At 38.6% G+C, this 16,407-nt stretch overlaps 1 long non-coding RNA gene across 1 annotated transcript; it reads left to right on the top strand.

Moving 5' to 3' along the window:
* The first annotated feature begins 593 nt into the window (after positions 1-593).
* LOC138239371 (uncharacterized) lies at positions 594-1,244 on the top strand. Its single transcript, XR_011189828.1, has 2 exons — positions 594-712; positions 1,113-1,244. It is a non-coding gene; the product is annotated as an uncharacterized lncRNA (long non-coding RNA).
* Positions 1,245-16,407: the final 15,163 nt, after the last annotated feature.

Genomic DNA, 16,407 nt, shown 5'->3' with positions numbered 1-16,407 from the left:
ATGACATTATAGAAGAACTCGCCTTTTAGGTATTTTTTGCATTTTGTTTCTGAACACGGCTTCAAACCATTCTGAACAAATGTATGCTATTTGGTGGCTTTGATATATTTTTTCCCTAAGCGTTTATGAGAAGTATGTGTGTGTATACAGTGTGTGCAGTATGATACTGTATATACTGCATGCATATTTTAGGTAACAACTTGTAATTGATTTGGGGGCACATAATGTATATTATGAAAAATCCATTTTCAGAGTGAAGAGGAGAGAATGGCCAGAGGCAAATGATTGGTCCACTCTGTCAGGGCTGGTAAGGCTCACCTTTGTCACTTAGTCTTTAGCTACACAAGAGGTGTTCTTGCTAGATGCCTAGGTATGATTTCTCCCATTGGTGCCATATCTCCCATACGTGCCACATGGTAAATGGTTTGAGTGGATGGATGCATCAGAAACATGCACTCACAGATCCTCATTCTCCACAATGAAGCTAAATATTATTAGTTCTCCTCACTGTTACTACTCAATGGTTTGGTCACACCTGCTCATTTGTGATGCAATAGAGGCGTGATTTGAATTAGCAGGCTTGGTTGGTGGAACTGGCCTGGCTGTGGAGAGTGATGAGTGGCCAGCGAGGAAAAGGCTGCCAGAAGCTCACCCCTCCCTCCTTCTGATGAAGGTGACACGAGCACAGGGCTGCAAAATGAAACACACACGAGTAAGGCAGAAATGTGACATATTCTAAAGATGTTTGTGTAGGGAGCTGCGTCAGCATGCGTAGACTGCAAAGGAACAGGTAAAGGTTCATTCCATGTTGAAAAGTAACACTTTTCATTGGGTCTCCACAGCCCGAAATACAGTGTTACTTCTCTTTTCTTTAACTACCAGCATGGAATGAACTTTTACCTGTTCACTTATACATCAGCATTTTTGGATGAGATTAGGGTGTGGCCTCCTCCTGTCATTTTGTTTAAAGCTTTATTTTTTTATTATCATGGCTAGCATTTGCTGGTGGTACTAGGTCAGTTCAAGACCAAATATATAAGCTAAGGCATTTTTGCATACAAAGAGAAAACTATATTAACAGTGACAACAGGTGGCATTTCTTTGCTCCAAAGGGCTGAGACACCGGAACAAGCTCCCCCACCATGTTGTTGAAACCTACAGGCTTCTGTCAAGAAACAGCTGGGTGAGATCCAGGGATCGATTAGCTGCTAACTAATAAATGAACTAGATGGGCCAACACGTCACCTCTTGTTTACAACGTCTCTTGTGTTCTTTTGTTCTAATAATTTGGCTTTTTAATGTCGGACAGAGCCAACATAGATCTTGCTGGTATTACTCAGCATTGCAGGAGTATTTACTAAAGATATGCGCGAACAGCTTCGCTGGTGATTTGCACTTATTGATCAACACAATATTTCATGGCATAGGAAGTCCCTCAAACAAAATATAGAAATAAGCAAGCAAATGAAGGAACAAAAGACTAACAGTTTGTGTAGAAATGCCTCAGATAAATCGAAGGAGCTGGCAATAGGGGCAATTTATCCACCTAACGTATCTCTTCCATGTAGCTGGACTGTGCTGTAAAAACAGTACTGCATATTGTAGATTATACGTGCACTGGAAAAATGGAGGCTGTAGAAGAATAAAGGGAGGCATGTTAGCAGGGGTGATGGATCTTGTGCAAAGAAAGGCTTTGAACTTGCCTGGAATATATGCCATTTAAAGTGCTGAAAAGAAATGTAAATCAAACATTGCAGAATAGTCAGAAGATTTAGAGGAGGGAATTAGCTGTCAGCATGTGCAGAGATTCAGTGGAGGTTCTCTGTCATGCCTGGAAAGAGAGACAAGAGCTGTATAATAAACAGGATGATTTTAGCATCGCAAAACATTAATTAATTCATGATGTTGTAACCAGATGGGGATCAACCTACTAGATAGAATCTCATTTTCTCTAACATGAGGAGGGAGGATGTGCTTCTCTTGCAAATGACACAGGACCTTGTGTCCACCGTTAATGAGATGACAAATCTTAAAGATGTTGCACAGGTGCTCCGCTCTCTCTGGGTTTTTACAGATTCCCCAGAGGATGGATTGCCTGTGTGTGTCTCATCAATCCAGCCCAACCCAGACTGAATCGTATGGAGTTTTATTTCATAACCTGCGAACAAGCGCAGATCATTCTTCTTCGGAATTCTTTATTTTGAAATGAATTTAATCTGCATAGAAAACACTATAAAAGTGATAGAAATATTAGGAAGACATCATACATAATGGTCTTGGTGATTCTGGGACGAGAACTTAAAAGAAAAAAGGACCTTTAATAAGAGTAATTATTGGCATGTCAGATACATTATGCAGCCTATTTAAGACTTCCTAGCTTTATCAGATTAGAATGAAAAATGTGAACGTTTTAACGGTGTCTCATGTACTTGGAAAAAACACAGACAAATTAGTATTTTAAGTAAGAATAGCTTTTTGTTAAAAGGTTGATGAAGACAAATAGAAATGGGCTTTAGTGTCTGCAAATCAGAAAGGCCTGGCAATTTTTAGTCTTTTTCCAGGGCTGTGCTGCTTTCCTCTGATGACCTCCAGCTCTGTTACGAATGGGATCTTAGCAGTTTTCACAGTGCTGCTTCCTGTGCTGTCTTCTGACACCTGCTTTTTTTGCGATTGTGCAGCTAAATCTTCACTGTTTCCCACTGAAGCACTGCTTGCTGTCAAACTGTGAAATCCCCCTCAGGCTTAGGAAATGAGCAGCTTGTTCTTGCAACCTAAGTCTGACGACTAAATTCTCAGTGCATTTTTGGAAAGTTTGACAGTTACACTATTTTAAAAAGTTTTAAATTTCACAGTTATGGCATTTTGAATGGGAAATTCCTTAGTGGTGTAACAGAATATGTACATGTTTTTGTTTTTCAAAAGAGATGGGAAAATGTTTTTTTTTTTCAAATTCTTTCCATACCATACTAAAAAATATATTTAACAATGATGGAAAATAACAAGAAGATCCACTGGTCAGGTTTGTCTTAGAAATAACAATAGCAATTAAAGTAATAGTGCATGAACTTTGCAGTGCTTTACTACTAACTTCAATAAGACTCTTTAGACAGACTGAATCTTGCTGAACAAGTAAACTGAAAAGGAAAACCTCCCTGAAAAAGGCAAAATGCTGTTTAATCAAAGGCAAAGACTGTAAAGAAACAAGCAGTGGTGAATCCCATGCTCAAAATAAATATTTTAAGCAGCTTTTTTGTTTTTTTCAGCACAGAATAAACCTTTGTGTCTGTTCTGCTCACATGCCAGTGCTGCACCTACAGGTCTAACTTATAAAGGCTATAATACTGTACACTTTACAGCAATAAAGCAGTAGAGCCAAATCAGATATTGCAGTATTTGCTCTCTGTGGTATCCATTACATTTGGGATCAACTAACTGTCATACAAAAGTCAAGGGAAATTAATCAGGCTGTCTTCCTGCTAGTAATAGGCCTTTTGAAGCATCCAATATCTGTCTTAATTTCTATTTGGTGTGTGGGGTTAATATTATTAAAAGCGCTGAGCTTAAACTCTTACAAAACCGTTTATCGTAAAAACAAATTGCCAAACAAAGACCCTTTTTACTTTTTGAGCACTGGTAATCCCTTGTCTCTAACTAAACACAGTTATCTATATTGATCCGCCATCACAATCTTTAAAACGTTTTTTTTTTCCAATCACTGCATCCTGAATTTCCATCTCTTTCTCGATGTTTTTAATGCAACACTACTTCTGAATTCTCATAAGCAGCAGAAATTCTTTCTAAACCAGGCAAGGAGTTCAAAAGAAAAGAAGAAATTTCATATATGCTGGAATAATTACACAAAGCGGATATATTGAAGTATGAAAGTGATAAAGAATTGGAAAAAGCTGTGTATAAAAGTACAGCAGGGTTCTGGCTGGGTTAATGTGTATTGAGTGGCAAGCCAAATCATGATTTACACATCTTTCAACCATTTTAAGAGATGTTTAAATATTTTAGGCTCTATAAATAAATAATAAACAATTTAAGCACCGTCAGCAAATGCACTGGAATGACCAACTTTGCATAGCAATTGTTAAAAACAAAAAATCATAATGTCAGCCTCAATACAGTTTAGCTCAAAAACATTCTGATGCATTCTTATCCTATTATCAAACAGGAACGAATATGATTTAATTTGTGCATAAAGTCAGCATAGTAGTGAAACCTGAAGTCAGTGGTGGTAATCTGACCAGGTTGCAACATGTGTGCTAAATGGTAAAGGTAATAGCACAGGTCCCAGGAGAGAGCCCTGAGGAACACCATGAATAAAAATAAAATAAAATAAAAACAACATCAGGTTTAAAACAAACAAGATTTATGAATTGGCTCCTTTTGTAGCCCAAACTACATCAAAAATCATAACTTACCCTTAAATAAGTGTCTGTATGATTACCATTCCATTATTGACCATGTGAAAAACCACACTTCAGTTTAGAAGCAGGAGAATATTAAGTCACCCAGCATCAGAAACTGTCAGCAAGTCATTAACTTCAGGTTTTCCTTTCATTACTCCCTCTTTTATTGTCAAACCAAAACTGGAGAGGAAAAAAGTATAGTTAATTAGTAAGCACCCTATTCAGTAGTTTTGCAAGAAAGGGCAAATTGGAAATAGGACAGTATGTATTAAGCACTAGATTATTTTTTTTTAATTAACACTGATGTAATAGCAGTGGACTTTAAGCCTCCAGTTACAAGACCAGATTTCAAAGACCCATTGATGAGCTTAATAATAAATGGATAAAGAGCACAGAAACTCACACAGGGAGCATCAGCAGCAGTAAAATGAGAGAACTTGTGAAAGCAGCTATGAGTGGATCTGACATGATTGCAGAAGGTGAGGTCAGCAATGGGGTGTTAATATTGGCGGTTATGTTGTGACAGAATTGCTTGAAAGTGTTGCACTGCTTGGCAGAGGGAGGAATTTCTTTAATGCTTTCCTTACAGTAACCAGATAAGTCACTGAGATCAAAATCTCATTTACAGTGATGACCTGAAGAGCCTCCATTTCTGCTGCATGTGCTTTTGCTATTAGAAGCTTAAATTATCCTGAAACTAGGCACACACCAGCAGTTGGCAATCTGCTAATTCCATTCTAACTTCTCCTTTTGTATCCGATTTCTGCAACTCTTTATCTGGAATGTGTTTCCCAGATTTCCATCTCCTTAATCCTTTTTCACATTTCCCTACCCATTTTCCTGTTCTTTTCCATTGGTTCTCCATACCCTACCCTATCAGGTCACCTTCCTGCCACCTCCCTCACTCCCCGTCTCACCCGAAGGGACAGACATGTTGTGTTTCTTCGTTTTTACTTTTCAGCCTGGAATGAACCTCTTGACTATTTCAGCCTCCTTGAAAAGAACGTGAATTGTCATGGTGGCTGGCTATTGGACTGTGCCAAGCTGAGAAGTAGCAATGGTAAAATACTATCTGCTATAGTGGTCCAGTCTGGACAGATTTAGGGTTTAGAACAGAAGAAATCAAAACAGCACTAAAAGAAATCATAAAGATAAAGCTTGCTACATAATCTATGCCAATATAAATCCAGCAGCAGCCCTGTCGTGGAGCCCTCAGAGGTCATAATTCAACCTGCACTTATTGTTAGCTTTGTCTCAAAATACACTAGAAGAAGAGAGAATTGCTCCGAAATTAGTGAAAATGTACACAGTATCTTCTTTTATAACTTGATTGAAATTAAACTGAACAAAGTCTACCACTAACAAAAGTGTACCTTTTACATTTCTGAAGAAAAGTGGAAAAAGCAGACATTAATTGCTGAAAGTGCTAGAACGTTCTGAAGTGGTGGACCAGCTAGAAGAATTGTGCCTGTAGTTGCAGAGTTTTATCAGGAGGAACTACTGGTCCATGCTGTAGACCTCACAGAACTGTCCTGAATGGAAGAATGGACAGAGCAGAGACTTTGGGAAGGCAGGATCAGGACGAAAAGTCTCCACCGATTGTAAAGATGCTCTGTGGCCTCGCAAAAAAAAAAAGAAACGCTGTGTAAAATTCGGAAGGCTGGGAAGCTGCGAGCTGTGGGTGAAGAGTCAAATGCACCTGTAGAGGAAACGTGTGTGTCTGCTGAAGAGTGGCAACCATGCTGTCTGTGCCTTGTCGCATGGCCTGCGGCTAGGAAGAAGCCATGATAGTTAGCGGCCAACTCATTCAGAAAGATGATCAAAGGCTCGGAGGTGTGTTTCATTCCATGGAATGAAGCTTTAGCTCAGAAATTAGTCTTTCTGAGCTGTGATTGGTTACTCACATAAATCATTTTTTTAAACAAAACTCCCCATGAAATATATATGCTAACCTTTTCCTCAATACATATTTGAGGAAATGTAAATTCAAGTGTAAAAAGAATTTTTCATTCAGACAGCAAAGACCAATAAACCCTAAACTAGCCTTCTTACGTTGCCTTACGTTGTTGGTTTACTGCTTACTGTATTAAGAATCTGTGAGATGAACCTGACAGAGCAATATGAAAAAAGAACCCTCATATTTCATATTACATCCTGCTGGTAATAAATGTTTTTTGAGGGAACTCTCAACTGCTCAACGTGAACCTTTAATTCAGATGACAAACAAAAGGTTATTGTCATACTTTGTTCATTGTGGCTTGCTGTATTTGCACTGAAGGGATTATGGGTAATAGAAATCCTAGCAAACATTGTGTGTTTGTTGTCTGAAAATAGATGTTTTGACCAAGAGTAGACAAGGTTATTGACAGACATTTTCACACATTTTTGTCCATTAGTTAACACACATACAGTATATTAATTTCCACACAACATCAAAAATGACAGATAAAATTAAATAGAAATCCACATCACATTATGCAACCACCATTTCAAATTGCACATTATTTGCAAATGTAAAGCAGTTTCATAATTCCTGCAAACAGTTTCACTACAAAAAACAATTTAATGCAATTAAATCACATTTTTGTGTTTCATATTCTCACATCTTATCACAGTATGTGCCAACAGTAACACTTCTTATTTCTGTGCTCATTACTGTTTTGGCACAAGGGAAGAAATAATCTCAGTTTTAATTATTGATTCCCCTTACTTTCTTATGATATGGCGAGCCAAGTTTTGCCAGCAGTGCCATGTAGTTAAAACTGTTCATTTTGATAACTGTAAAGTGCCCTTGCAACCCCATTCACTTGCAATCCTACTGCTCTGTTCAGCTGCCACTTCAGGAAGGGCAATGAAGACACAAGTGTTTGAAGTGTAGTGACCAGGAGATGGAGTAACCACCTATTTTAATAAACTGCTTGGTTGCTCAATCCATCAAGCAGTCAGCATTGGCCCCTACCACTATTTGTCAGTATCATTCAATGTATTTCCAATTCTGTGTTTTTTTTCTCCTTTTTTGAGCAGTTGCAGCAGCAAGCCGACTTTTGTGTTAAGCCTGTCTCATCTTCCTGCAAATTATATCTTTTTCCACTTCCTGACCCGTAGCATTAAACCTTTCTTTAAAGAATTAAATTGCATTGAACTTTGTCACCTCTGCGCAGGAAAGAACTCACTCCCTTATCAGTTGGCTTATAAGGGGATGTTGCCTCTTCTAGAGTTCTTGCGAAGAGATCTCAGTACTTTCAGAAAATATCACCACATACGCCACAAGAACTCCCAGCTCACAACGTGAGCTGCCGTAAAGTTTGAGTATCGAAGTCAAAATCCTATTATTATGTCATACTGTAAATTTTGATGTAACTCTTACTGTAAATGAGAGGTAATCTTTAATTTGAGTGAGTGGAAGAGGTTTTTTGGTTTTAACATATGAGTTTATTTCAGATACTTGAAATTGTCTCAATTTCTTCAGCAACACCAACATTATCAACCTGCAGAACACCATTCATGTGTAAACAAAAGAACGGCCAAACTGAAGTACATGGGTAATAGTTAGGGAATTCCATATTAAAGTTGTGTTTCTTGCTCATAAACCTAAATAATTAAATACTCAGGCAACAGTTAACATCTCATCTAAATATTGAATGATTCAGCTTCCCATGAAGTAACACATCCAGTAGGAGCAGATTCTGATGGCCTAATCCCACAGTATGATCTGTGTCTTGCTACTACTCTCAAGCTCTGAAACATCAGTCAAAACAAAATTGTAGATGAATACAAGTGCTCTTTTTATGTAGTCTCTGGAGAAAAAAATAGTTTAAGTAACTGGGGCTGGGACATATTTTTCAGAGTTCTGACAGTTAAAAATCTGCTAAATTAACTGATCCATAGCAAAATGCACAGTAGATTATTAAATGAATGCAAAGAGAAGGCTAGCATGTAATTTCTGGAGTCGGCTGCACTGCTGAAATCGGGTGATGTGCAAACCTTTGTTCGTAATGCTTCTGCTGGCAACACAAACACGCTTGCTCCCCGTTTCACTGAGCTGTGGAATTCTTGATCCACCCTGGAGAGGCTGTGCATCTTTTCTATTAGCAAACGTCTCTGCGCATGGACTCACAAACCCGTTTCCTACCTCATTACTCAGGAGGTAACAATGAAGGCAATTGAACCCTGGAACGTTTCTACACCAGACACACTTGTCAGTACAACATGTTGTCACATTCCACCAGGTTAATAATTGAGAAGCACCTAATTAATATTTAGTGGTAGCATTTATTTTCTGAAGTGGTGAGCATAGTTATAATAATCTCAGATCTAGACTATCACTGCCTTTGTTCCCTCCCACATCCTCTGTGTTTCAGTTGTTTTTGAAAACCTATATAATGATAATATGTGAGCAGAGAACAGACCTTTTCATTATCCCCATAATGCTTTGTTGTTCTGTATTTCCCAGATCATCACTCCGGAGTTTGCAGCTTGATCTCCTGGATAATTTGCAGCGTTCTCTCCAAGGAATTATTGATCTCCATTTGATGAAAGAAAGCCTGGTACAATGATAGTTCAATTATGTTTTAAGAGCTGGATAAAGCACAATAATGCTTTCTTGATCACCCTGGCAAGTACATTAACGGACATTTGCTTTACATCAGTTATTTTTCCCACCCTTCAAAGTCAGATTTGTGGGCTTGTTTTAAATCGGACCCCTCTACAGTGTATTAAGGACTCTTCTAGCATTAATTTATAGTCTTGTGCCATCCCTCTACACTTCCATAAGATGCATTTAGTTCTTGGTTAAAAACACTACGTGGCTTTATTCGCTAAAGGTCTTTATAGGCTAAAACATCTTATCCACAGATAAGATCAGAGGATGCACAGTGTATGAACTCTGTGTTCATCATCCACAACAATATGCTTGTGAAAGCTGCGCATTAACACACTTGCCTTAAAAATTAGAGGATGGATTCATTAGCATCTGTTAAATATGCTAAATGCATGCCATTGTATTCCAATGATGTGGAAAGCTAGCACTAACAAGGATAATTATATGCATACAGTATTCACTAAACTGTGCTAACCAAACGGCGCTCCTTAATTTACATGTACAGTAGCACTGCTTTAGAGAAGGTACAGTATTATGAGCTGTGATCTTGTGAAAATGCCTTTTAGTCAAGCTTTTGTTTTGCTGAAATTATCAGAAGAGAGGGAGAAGAAGGGTACAGAGCTTGAAGGACAGCAAGATCTGGAAATCTCATTGCAACACAAAGCATGCTGGGTTTGTCAGTGAACAAGAACTTTACCAGGTAACAGATTGAACAGAAGTACAGTCCTGTCTTCTGAATGTGTCATTCAAAAGCTTCCTTGCCTGTGAAAGCTAGCCTAATCTTGACATCTCAGTGTGCTGCACATCAGGATACAGGGTCGTAAAGTTCAGTATGAGGTATACTGATGTGTGCAGGAGTGAATTCTGTTTGTTTCTTAGAATTTTTGGCTGTTGTTGATGGATTCGAATCCCCAAAAAAATGTAATTTACCCCTTTAAATAACAAAACAACTACAAAAATAATAATCTACTGTATATGTACTTTTAAAAAAACATGCATATAATCACACAGAAGAATCAGGGGTCAGTCATCAATTAAGAAGTTTTTTTACAGTTAAGTGGCTGAACAACAGGCTTTTTTACTGTTTACAGGTGGTGGTCAAACTCCAGTTATAGCTGTATTTAATCTTTCTTTTATACAATTTTATGCATTTTATAAATATTCTAGATTTATCATTGAGTATTGGTTGTATAACGTAGGTGTTATAATTCAGGAATTTCTTAACATTTATAGTATTTACTAATCATTGAATTCTGCTTCTGTCCCGAATTATTCAGATCTGCAGTCTGATGTTGCTGAACTACTGTAAATCATCTCTCACTCTGGTTCCTTGCAAGGATTCTTACTTGACAGCCAATCACATAACTAACTCAGAACTCTTCTGGCTACACGTGACATCTATAAATCACCTTCAGTTTCCTCTGATTTTATTGGCAACAGGTAGAAAATCAAAATAGTGTGCAGGAAAAGATTCATGGACTGTAGATTTTTTCGTTGCTGGGATATCCCCCCTCATGAGCTGCACATTTTGATTTCCTATTAGCTACAGGAAGGGGTGAAATCTGGAAAATAGAAAGCTTTGTAAGATTGAAGTTGATATGACCTTCAGACTTCCAGGTACAGACTGTGTGCACTTGTCCTGACTCTACAGAGCCTCACACAAAGTCCACTTGTGAATGAAACCTTTGCTCTTCATCAGACCAGCCTTCAGCACAGTTTCCCAGGAATCGCAGGCTTCATTACAGGTGAAGACCAGATCTGCCATACAGGACATCATTGTTCTGACTGAGTCTTGAACATAAGGGCTTGAGAGCCTCTGCAAGCGCATTTGAGAGAAACCGCCTCAGGGAAAAGCACTTTATGTTTACAGTTCTACCACTGGGGTCAGTGCTTCCATATAGCTTCTCGTTTGGATTATTGTTTCGGCCATCACCATCCCTCAGCAGTCTCTTTCCCCCAGGAAAGACTGTCCCCTGACTCTCATTTGGGGGTTTTATTAACCGGTTAGATGAATGAGCACAACTTCTTCTGGTTCTTGATTTCTTAGATTCAGAAACATGTTATACTGTGGTTCCCCCCCCGTCACCAACTGTACCAGGAAAAAAAACCCAACAGGACACCGGAAAAAGATACACATTTCTACTCAGCCAGACAATAGGTTCAAATGTACTTTGTGGGTGCATACACAGAGTAACATAAAATTCGCAATGAAAACAGAGGCTGTAAAGTCCTTTAAAACCATCTCAAGCTCTTGTAATTTTATGATTAATGATTGCTTATTATTTCCATTCTTCACCTTAGAAATATTGCTCGCGTTAGGCAATTTCTATCAATGTGTGATGCTGAGTGCTTGATTCAGTTGACCACGGATGTTTAAAACATCATATTGATGATTAATGTTTGAAATATGTACAGTATAACATAATGTACATAATATTTATGAATGGTGGTGGTGGAGGAGGGGATGAGCTAGACACGTACAGTATGAGGGGATGCTGTTGGGAGCAGAGGAGAGAGAGTGTTACAGAAGTTAATAGCTGAGGACCCTGAGCAGAAAGCAATCCAGAGACAGAGGTCGTGGCCTGGCTAGGGTCAGAGAGGTAGATTCCAGCGGGCGGTAGTTAGAGGGCTGAGACAGACTTGGAGGCGAGGAAGCGGGCGGGGTTCAGACCAGAGGGCTCCACAGGGCGCAGTCCAGGAGACAGGAATTAGAATCGATAACAAAACTGGGTCATTAACCAAGAAGACCGGGAAGAGGAGGAGGAGGGGGAGGTTAATATGGAAGGTTTGTGATGCCAAGTTAATGTTAGTGTCCTTGTTTTTTTTTTGTCTGGCCCACATGATTTGCTTCTGGATTTTTGGAAAGGAAGCGATAAAATAAATGCTTTTGTGATGAAGGGCTGCTCTGTGCTTGCCTTTGTCAGATTTCTCTCTGGGGCCTGCTGGCCTGCGATACCCTTTCTGAAGAAGGTGGTGTGATATTGAATTTACCTTATAAATTGGCTCGGCAGAGCTTCTCAGTCAACTTATTAACCACTACTGCTTCAACTGAATCAAATGCAGTAGATTAATATTCTGTCACTCTCACTTTATGATTTTGGGTTTTGCAATCGATCTGTTGGTCACCTCAGTTTCAGACATGCAGCTGCAGAGGAATTGCCCTGTTCTGTCAAAATTCTGTCTAAATCCACTATTAAAAAAACACCTCATGCTTTAGTTTATTTAAGAACAAACAAGGCCATTCAACCCATCTATCCCTCTGTGATCTGGATATCAGTCTTATCCAGCCATTTCTTGAAAGAAGCCAGAGTACCTGGCAATAACATGGCCTCTGCAGCCTGCTCCACACTCCCACAACTCTGTGCGTAAAGAACCGCCTCCTGTTCTCAGTTTTAAGTGCACTTCCATGTACTTTCCACCTCTGTCCTGAGTTGTGTGTTTTGCTGTTTATTTTGAAGAAGTGCACTAGGATGCCTCTGCATTTTTCCTTTATAGCTCACACAACATCCAAACATTCCATGAAAAGTCATATGATATATGAATTCTGTAAATTTAGCGTATTTCAAAGCACCTCTGAATTACCACAAAGATAATATTCTACACACACTGGCAATCACGACAAATATTTTGTCATTGAACGGTAACAGCTTATCACAGATTGCTGCATTTAAAGAGTGGGTAAAGTGTTCACTGACATATTCTGTACGGGTCTCTGAAAATATTTGGTAATTGTCTGACAGACTTCATACGAATGAAAAGTTACCACGTGGAATTCAGAACACACATTGTTATTCTTGATCTGTCTGGGAAGGAGCGGTTCTCACAGTATTTTCCTGTAACTAGTCTTATACAGCCAGCCATGTCGTTGGAGACAATACCCTGGATTCCTTCAGGAAAAGGATCAATTAACTATGAGCTGCTAAAGGGGCTGGGTGGGTCAAATGGCTGCTTAGTTGTACAGTACAGTACCTGCTGTTTTGTAGAATGTATTCTGCTTTGTGGGACAGGTGTTCTCTTCAGTAAATTTTCTCTTTCTGCCACCAATTCTTACCAACTCTCATGGCAAATTGAAAGACTGCAATGCGTGACTTATTCAGGTGAATACATGGTAACACACGTGTTTTAATTTCTTGGTTAAATGTTAAACTATTCTTTCCATACAGAAGGAAGAAGAACTGAGGGGCTTCAAATATCCACACGCTTAGCCCTGAATATGCAAATGTTAGTTTCCAGAATACACAGTAATTAACTTTTGACAGATACTGAATTGTGATTAAATGTTTCAACTAATATCAGAGCACAGGCCGCAACACAGCACATTTTTCAAGCCATGTGTCTAAGGTCTTGCATTAAATAATAATAATTACTGCTAGAACAATAATAAGTCATATTAGTTACATTAGTACTGGTAACAGCAGTAGTACTGAAAACAAAAGATCTTTAGAAGCTTATTTATTCAAAAACATTTCATATAGCAATAGCATGTACACTCTATTATCGTATTAGTTGAATTTGAAACATTGTATTTTTTTGCACTCAATTTTGAAATGTTCTAAGTTGTGGCAATGTGTGACCCATACTGAGAAAATAACATTTTTTAACCTGTTAAGGGGCTCTACAACCCAAACAAAAATGTGGAATTAAACTGGTTTAAAAGTACTCAGATCTTTGGGGTGATTATTGAAGACATAGACCCTTGGCCACAGACCAAGTTTTTTTAATGGGGCAGATTAATATTGAAGGAAAAGCTTAAAATTAAACAATACCTGATTGTACAGTACTTATCACAACTAATACTTCCATGTCTTAAAGCAAATGCAAGAGAAGTCCCCATGGAGGAAGAGAGGGGGATTTCAATAGCCCCATTCCTTCTGTGATTGAGACTGACACTCTTTTCATCCAGTGACATTATGTTAAGTTAACTAATTCAAATCCCACCCTCGACTCCACCTTAAATTAGTGTGTGGACAAACTACTGAAATATAGATAAAAGAATCATACTGTAAAGTTTTCAGTATGAAGTGTGACCCTGTCAACATGATAACGTTACTGGTTTTTGTTGGGTATGACTGTGTCCTTGAATTAAAGGAGAGCCTGCTCTTAGTTCATCACACATTTCACCCGCAATGCAACAGTCAACATAACGGCTCACTGTGAAACCTTGTCCACATATATTGTCTTCCCTTATGTACAGTATGTTGGGGGCAAAACAGCATTCAGTGGAGGATAAAACAGTGGCAGTGACAGTGGTCAGCCTGTAAGCCCTGAGTGGCCTTCACATTGTGGGGAATTGTTTTCACGCTGGGCTAATCATTCAGTGAATGTTCATGTTATTTCATTCCTGACATTCCTAATGCTGGAAATGCCATGGCCCTGGGCTTGATTCAACCCAAATCCCCAACATTCAGCACCTGGACATTTTCTTCTGAAATTGCTTGACGTCAGGTCAGCAAATCTACAGTATCTGCTGTTTATAATATAAATAACCTTATGTACAGTATGCATTTAGTGAGCTACTGATGTGAAATGTAGACTTTTACATTGTAGAAAGAGAGGTCTCAGGAGATGCCAAACAGATGTCCCACTGTGTTGAGGTCTGCTTATGAAATGAAGGTATTCTCTAGCTCTCCTTTCATCATACCAAGTCTGCGACTTGCTAAATTGTCCTGAGAACAAGAGAAAAACTGTTTTTCATGACGTGGAAAGCCAACAATATCATATGTCTGAAATCTGAGCAAATGTCACATGTAGGACTGAATGGAAAGTGAAGGGAAAAGATAGAACACATTTAAGAGAATCGTTCATCACATTTGATTTACAAGTTTTTTGGACCTCTGCCTCTGACTCCTAATGCTTCAGTTGTCATACAGATCCCACTCTGAGTCACATTGTAAATGCTGTCAGTGTTCAGAGAGGATTTGTACCATCTGGACTGCTCTTTGAAAGGTATTTCTTATTTTGGATTTTATTGAATTATATATATAATAATGATTCAAAGAGGAACTGATTTCTTTCCACCTCTTTACATACATTTTTAAGCAGACTTTAATTCATAGTGAACCTATTACTGTAGGAATAGGTACATCTTGTATAGTTATAGTCAGCACCTGCTTACTATTACTAATAACCAAACCCCTAGACGGACTGAATGGCTTTTTCTCATTTTTGACCTTCTATTTTTATTTTTAGGATAGAATACAGAGAGTATGTAACATGTTTTTTATGTAGATGTGAATGTAGATCTTTGTGGTTACAGGGAGTTCTTGGTGCAATCATATATATATATTTTCTGATCATCAGAACACCCCCCTTTGTTAGGAATGACAACTGCGAAGTATTCAGGGAACCCCGTGGCTCAACCCAAAACTGCAAATCATCATCCGTTTTTGTTAATCTAATCTGAACTATATTATAGAGAAGACAATGTATTTTTTTCCTTATCAGGTTTGAACATTTCAGTAGTTTTAAGGTCAGAGTACTGGGGAGGCCAGAAGCTCATCTTAAAATGCTGTTGCTCTTCATGATATTGGTAGTATGGTTGAGTCTGGCTTTGAATTTAGGGTCCCTATCATGTGGAAAATAAATCCCTCACTCAGACAGGGCCCCAGCTGCTGATTTTAAGAGATCTCACTTGTGAGTGATGAAAGTAATGCACTTTATTGCTCGGAGTGAAACAAATAAAAAAAAACCTCAGAACTATGTCTCTGTGTGTGAGCACCCATTACATACATCTCCTTTTAAATTGAAAGGAACAGGAGAGGCTGTTAGTTTATGCCCACTTGTGAAGCACAGGGATTGGATAACTCACCAGCTGACCTCTATACACCCTTTCGGAAAGCTTTAGTTCAATGTGGCTTATAAATAATGGCACATTCATCTCTGCAAAGCACATGCACAGTTCATTTCATGCTTAAAAAGTTCTTAGACCCTCTTAACCCAGGTCGTTGTTGTTTTTTAAATAATTCTAGTTTGGGACAGCCTGTAAGAACCTCAGAAATTAAGATGGGTTTGATTTGAGCGGAGGTGCTTGGTATTTAAGTAGTTAGGTGATACAAGTATCTCTGAAAGAAGAGAAGTCAGGGTACTGGTTTCAACAACATACTGTAGGTGGGTACTTTGTTCCACACTTCCGCTCATCTTTGCATGAAATAGTGCCTCCTCCTCTTGGTTTTATATTCACTTTCATATAGTTTTCACTTGTGCCATCTGGTTTGTGTTTCACTGTTCATTCTGAAGAAAACCACTGAGTTGACTTTTGAGGATTTTGAATACTTGTATGAGGTTTCATCTTTTGTTATCTGTCCAGGACTGTTCTGCCAGTATAGGACATTTCTTTAAGCTCTGGACCATATGTAGTTGGTCTTCTTTACACAGATTCTAAAACTGTGATTA

This window comes from Lepisosteus oculatus, chromosome 6, assembly GCF_040954835.1.
Source record: "Lepisosteus oculatus isolate fLepOcu1 chromosome 6, fLepOcu1.hap2, whole genome shotgun sequence".
Taxonomy (NCBI): Eukaryota; Metazoa; Chordata; class Actinopteri; order Semionotiformes; family Lepisosteidae; genus Lepisosteus; species Lepisosteus oculatus.
The sequence above is the reverse complement of the archived record's forward strand: the minus strand, read 5'-3'. Positions and strand labels throughout refer to the sequence as shown.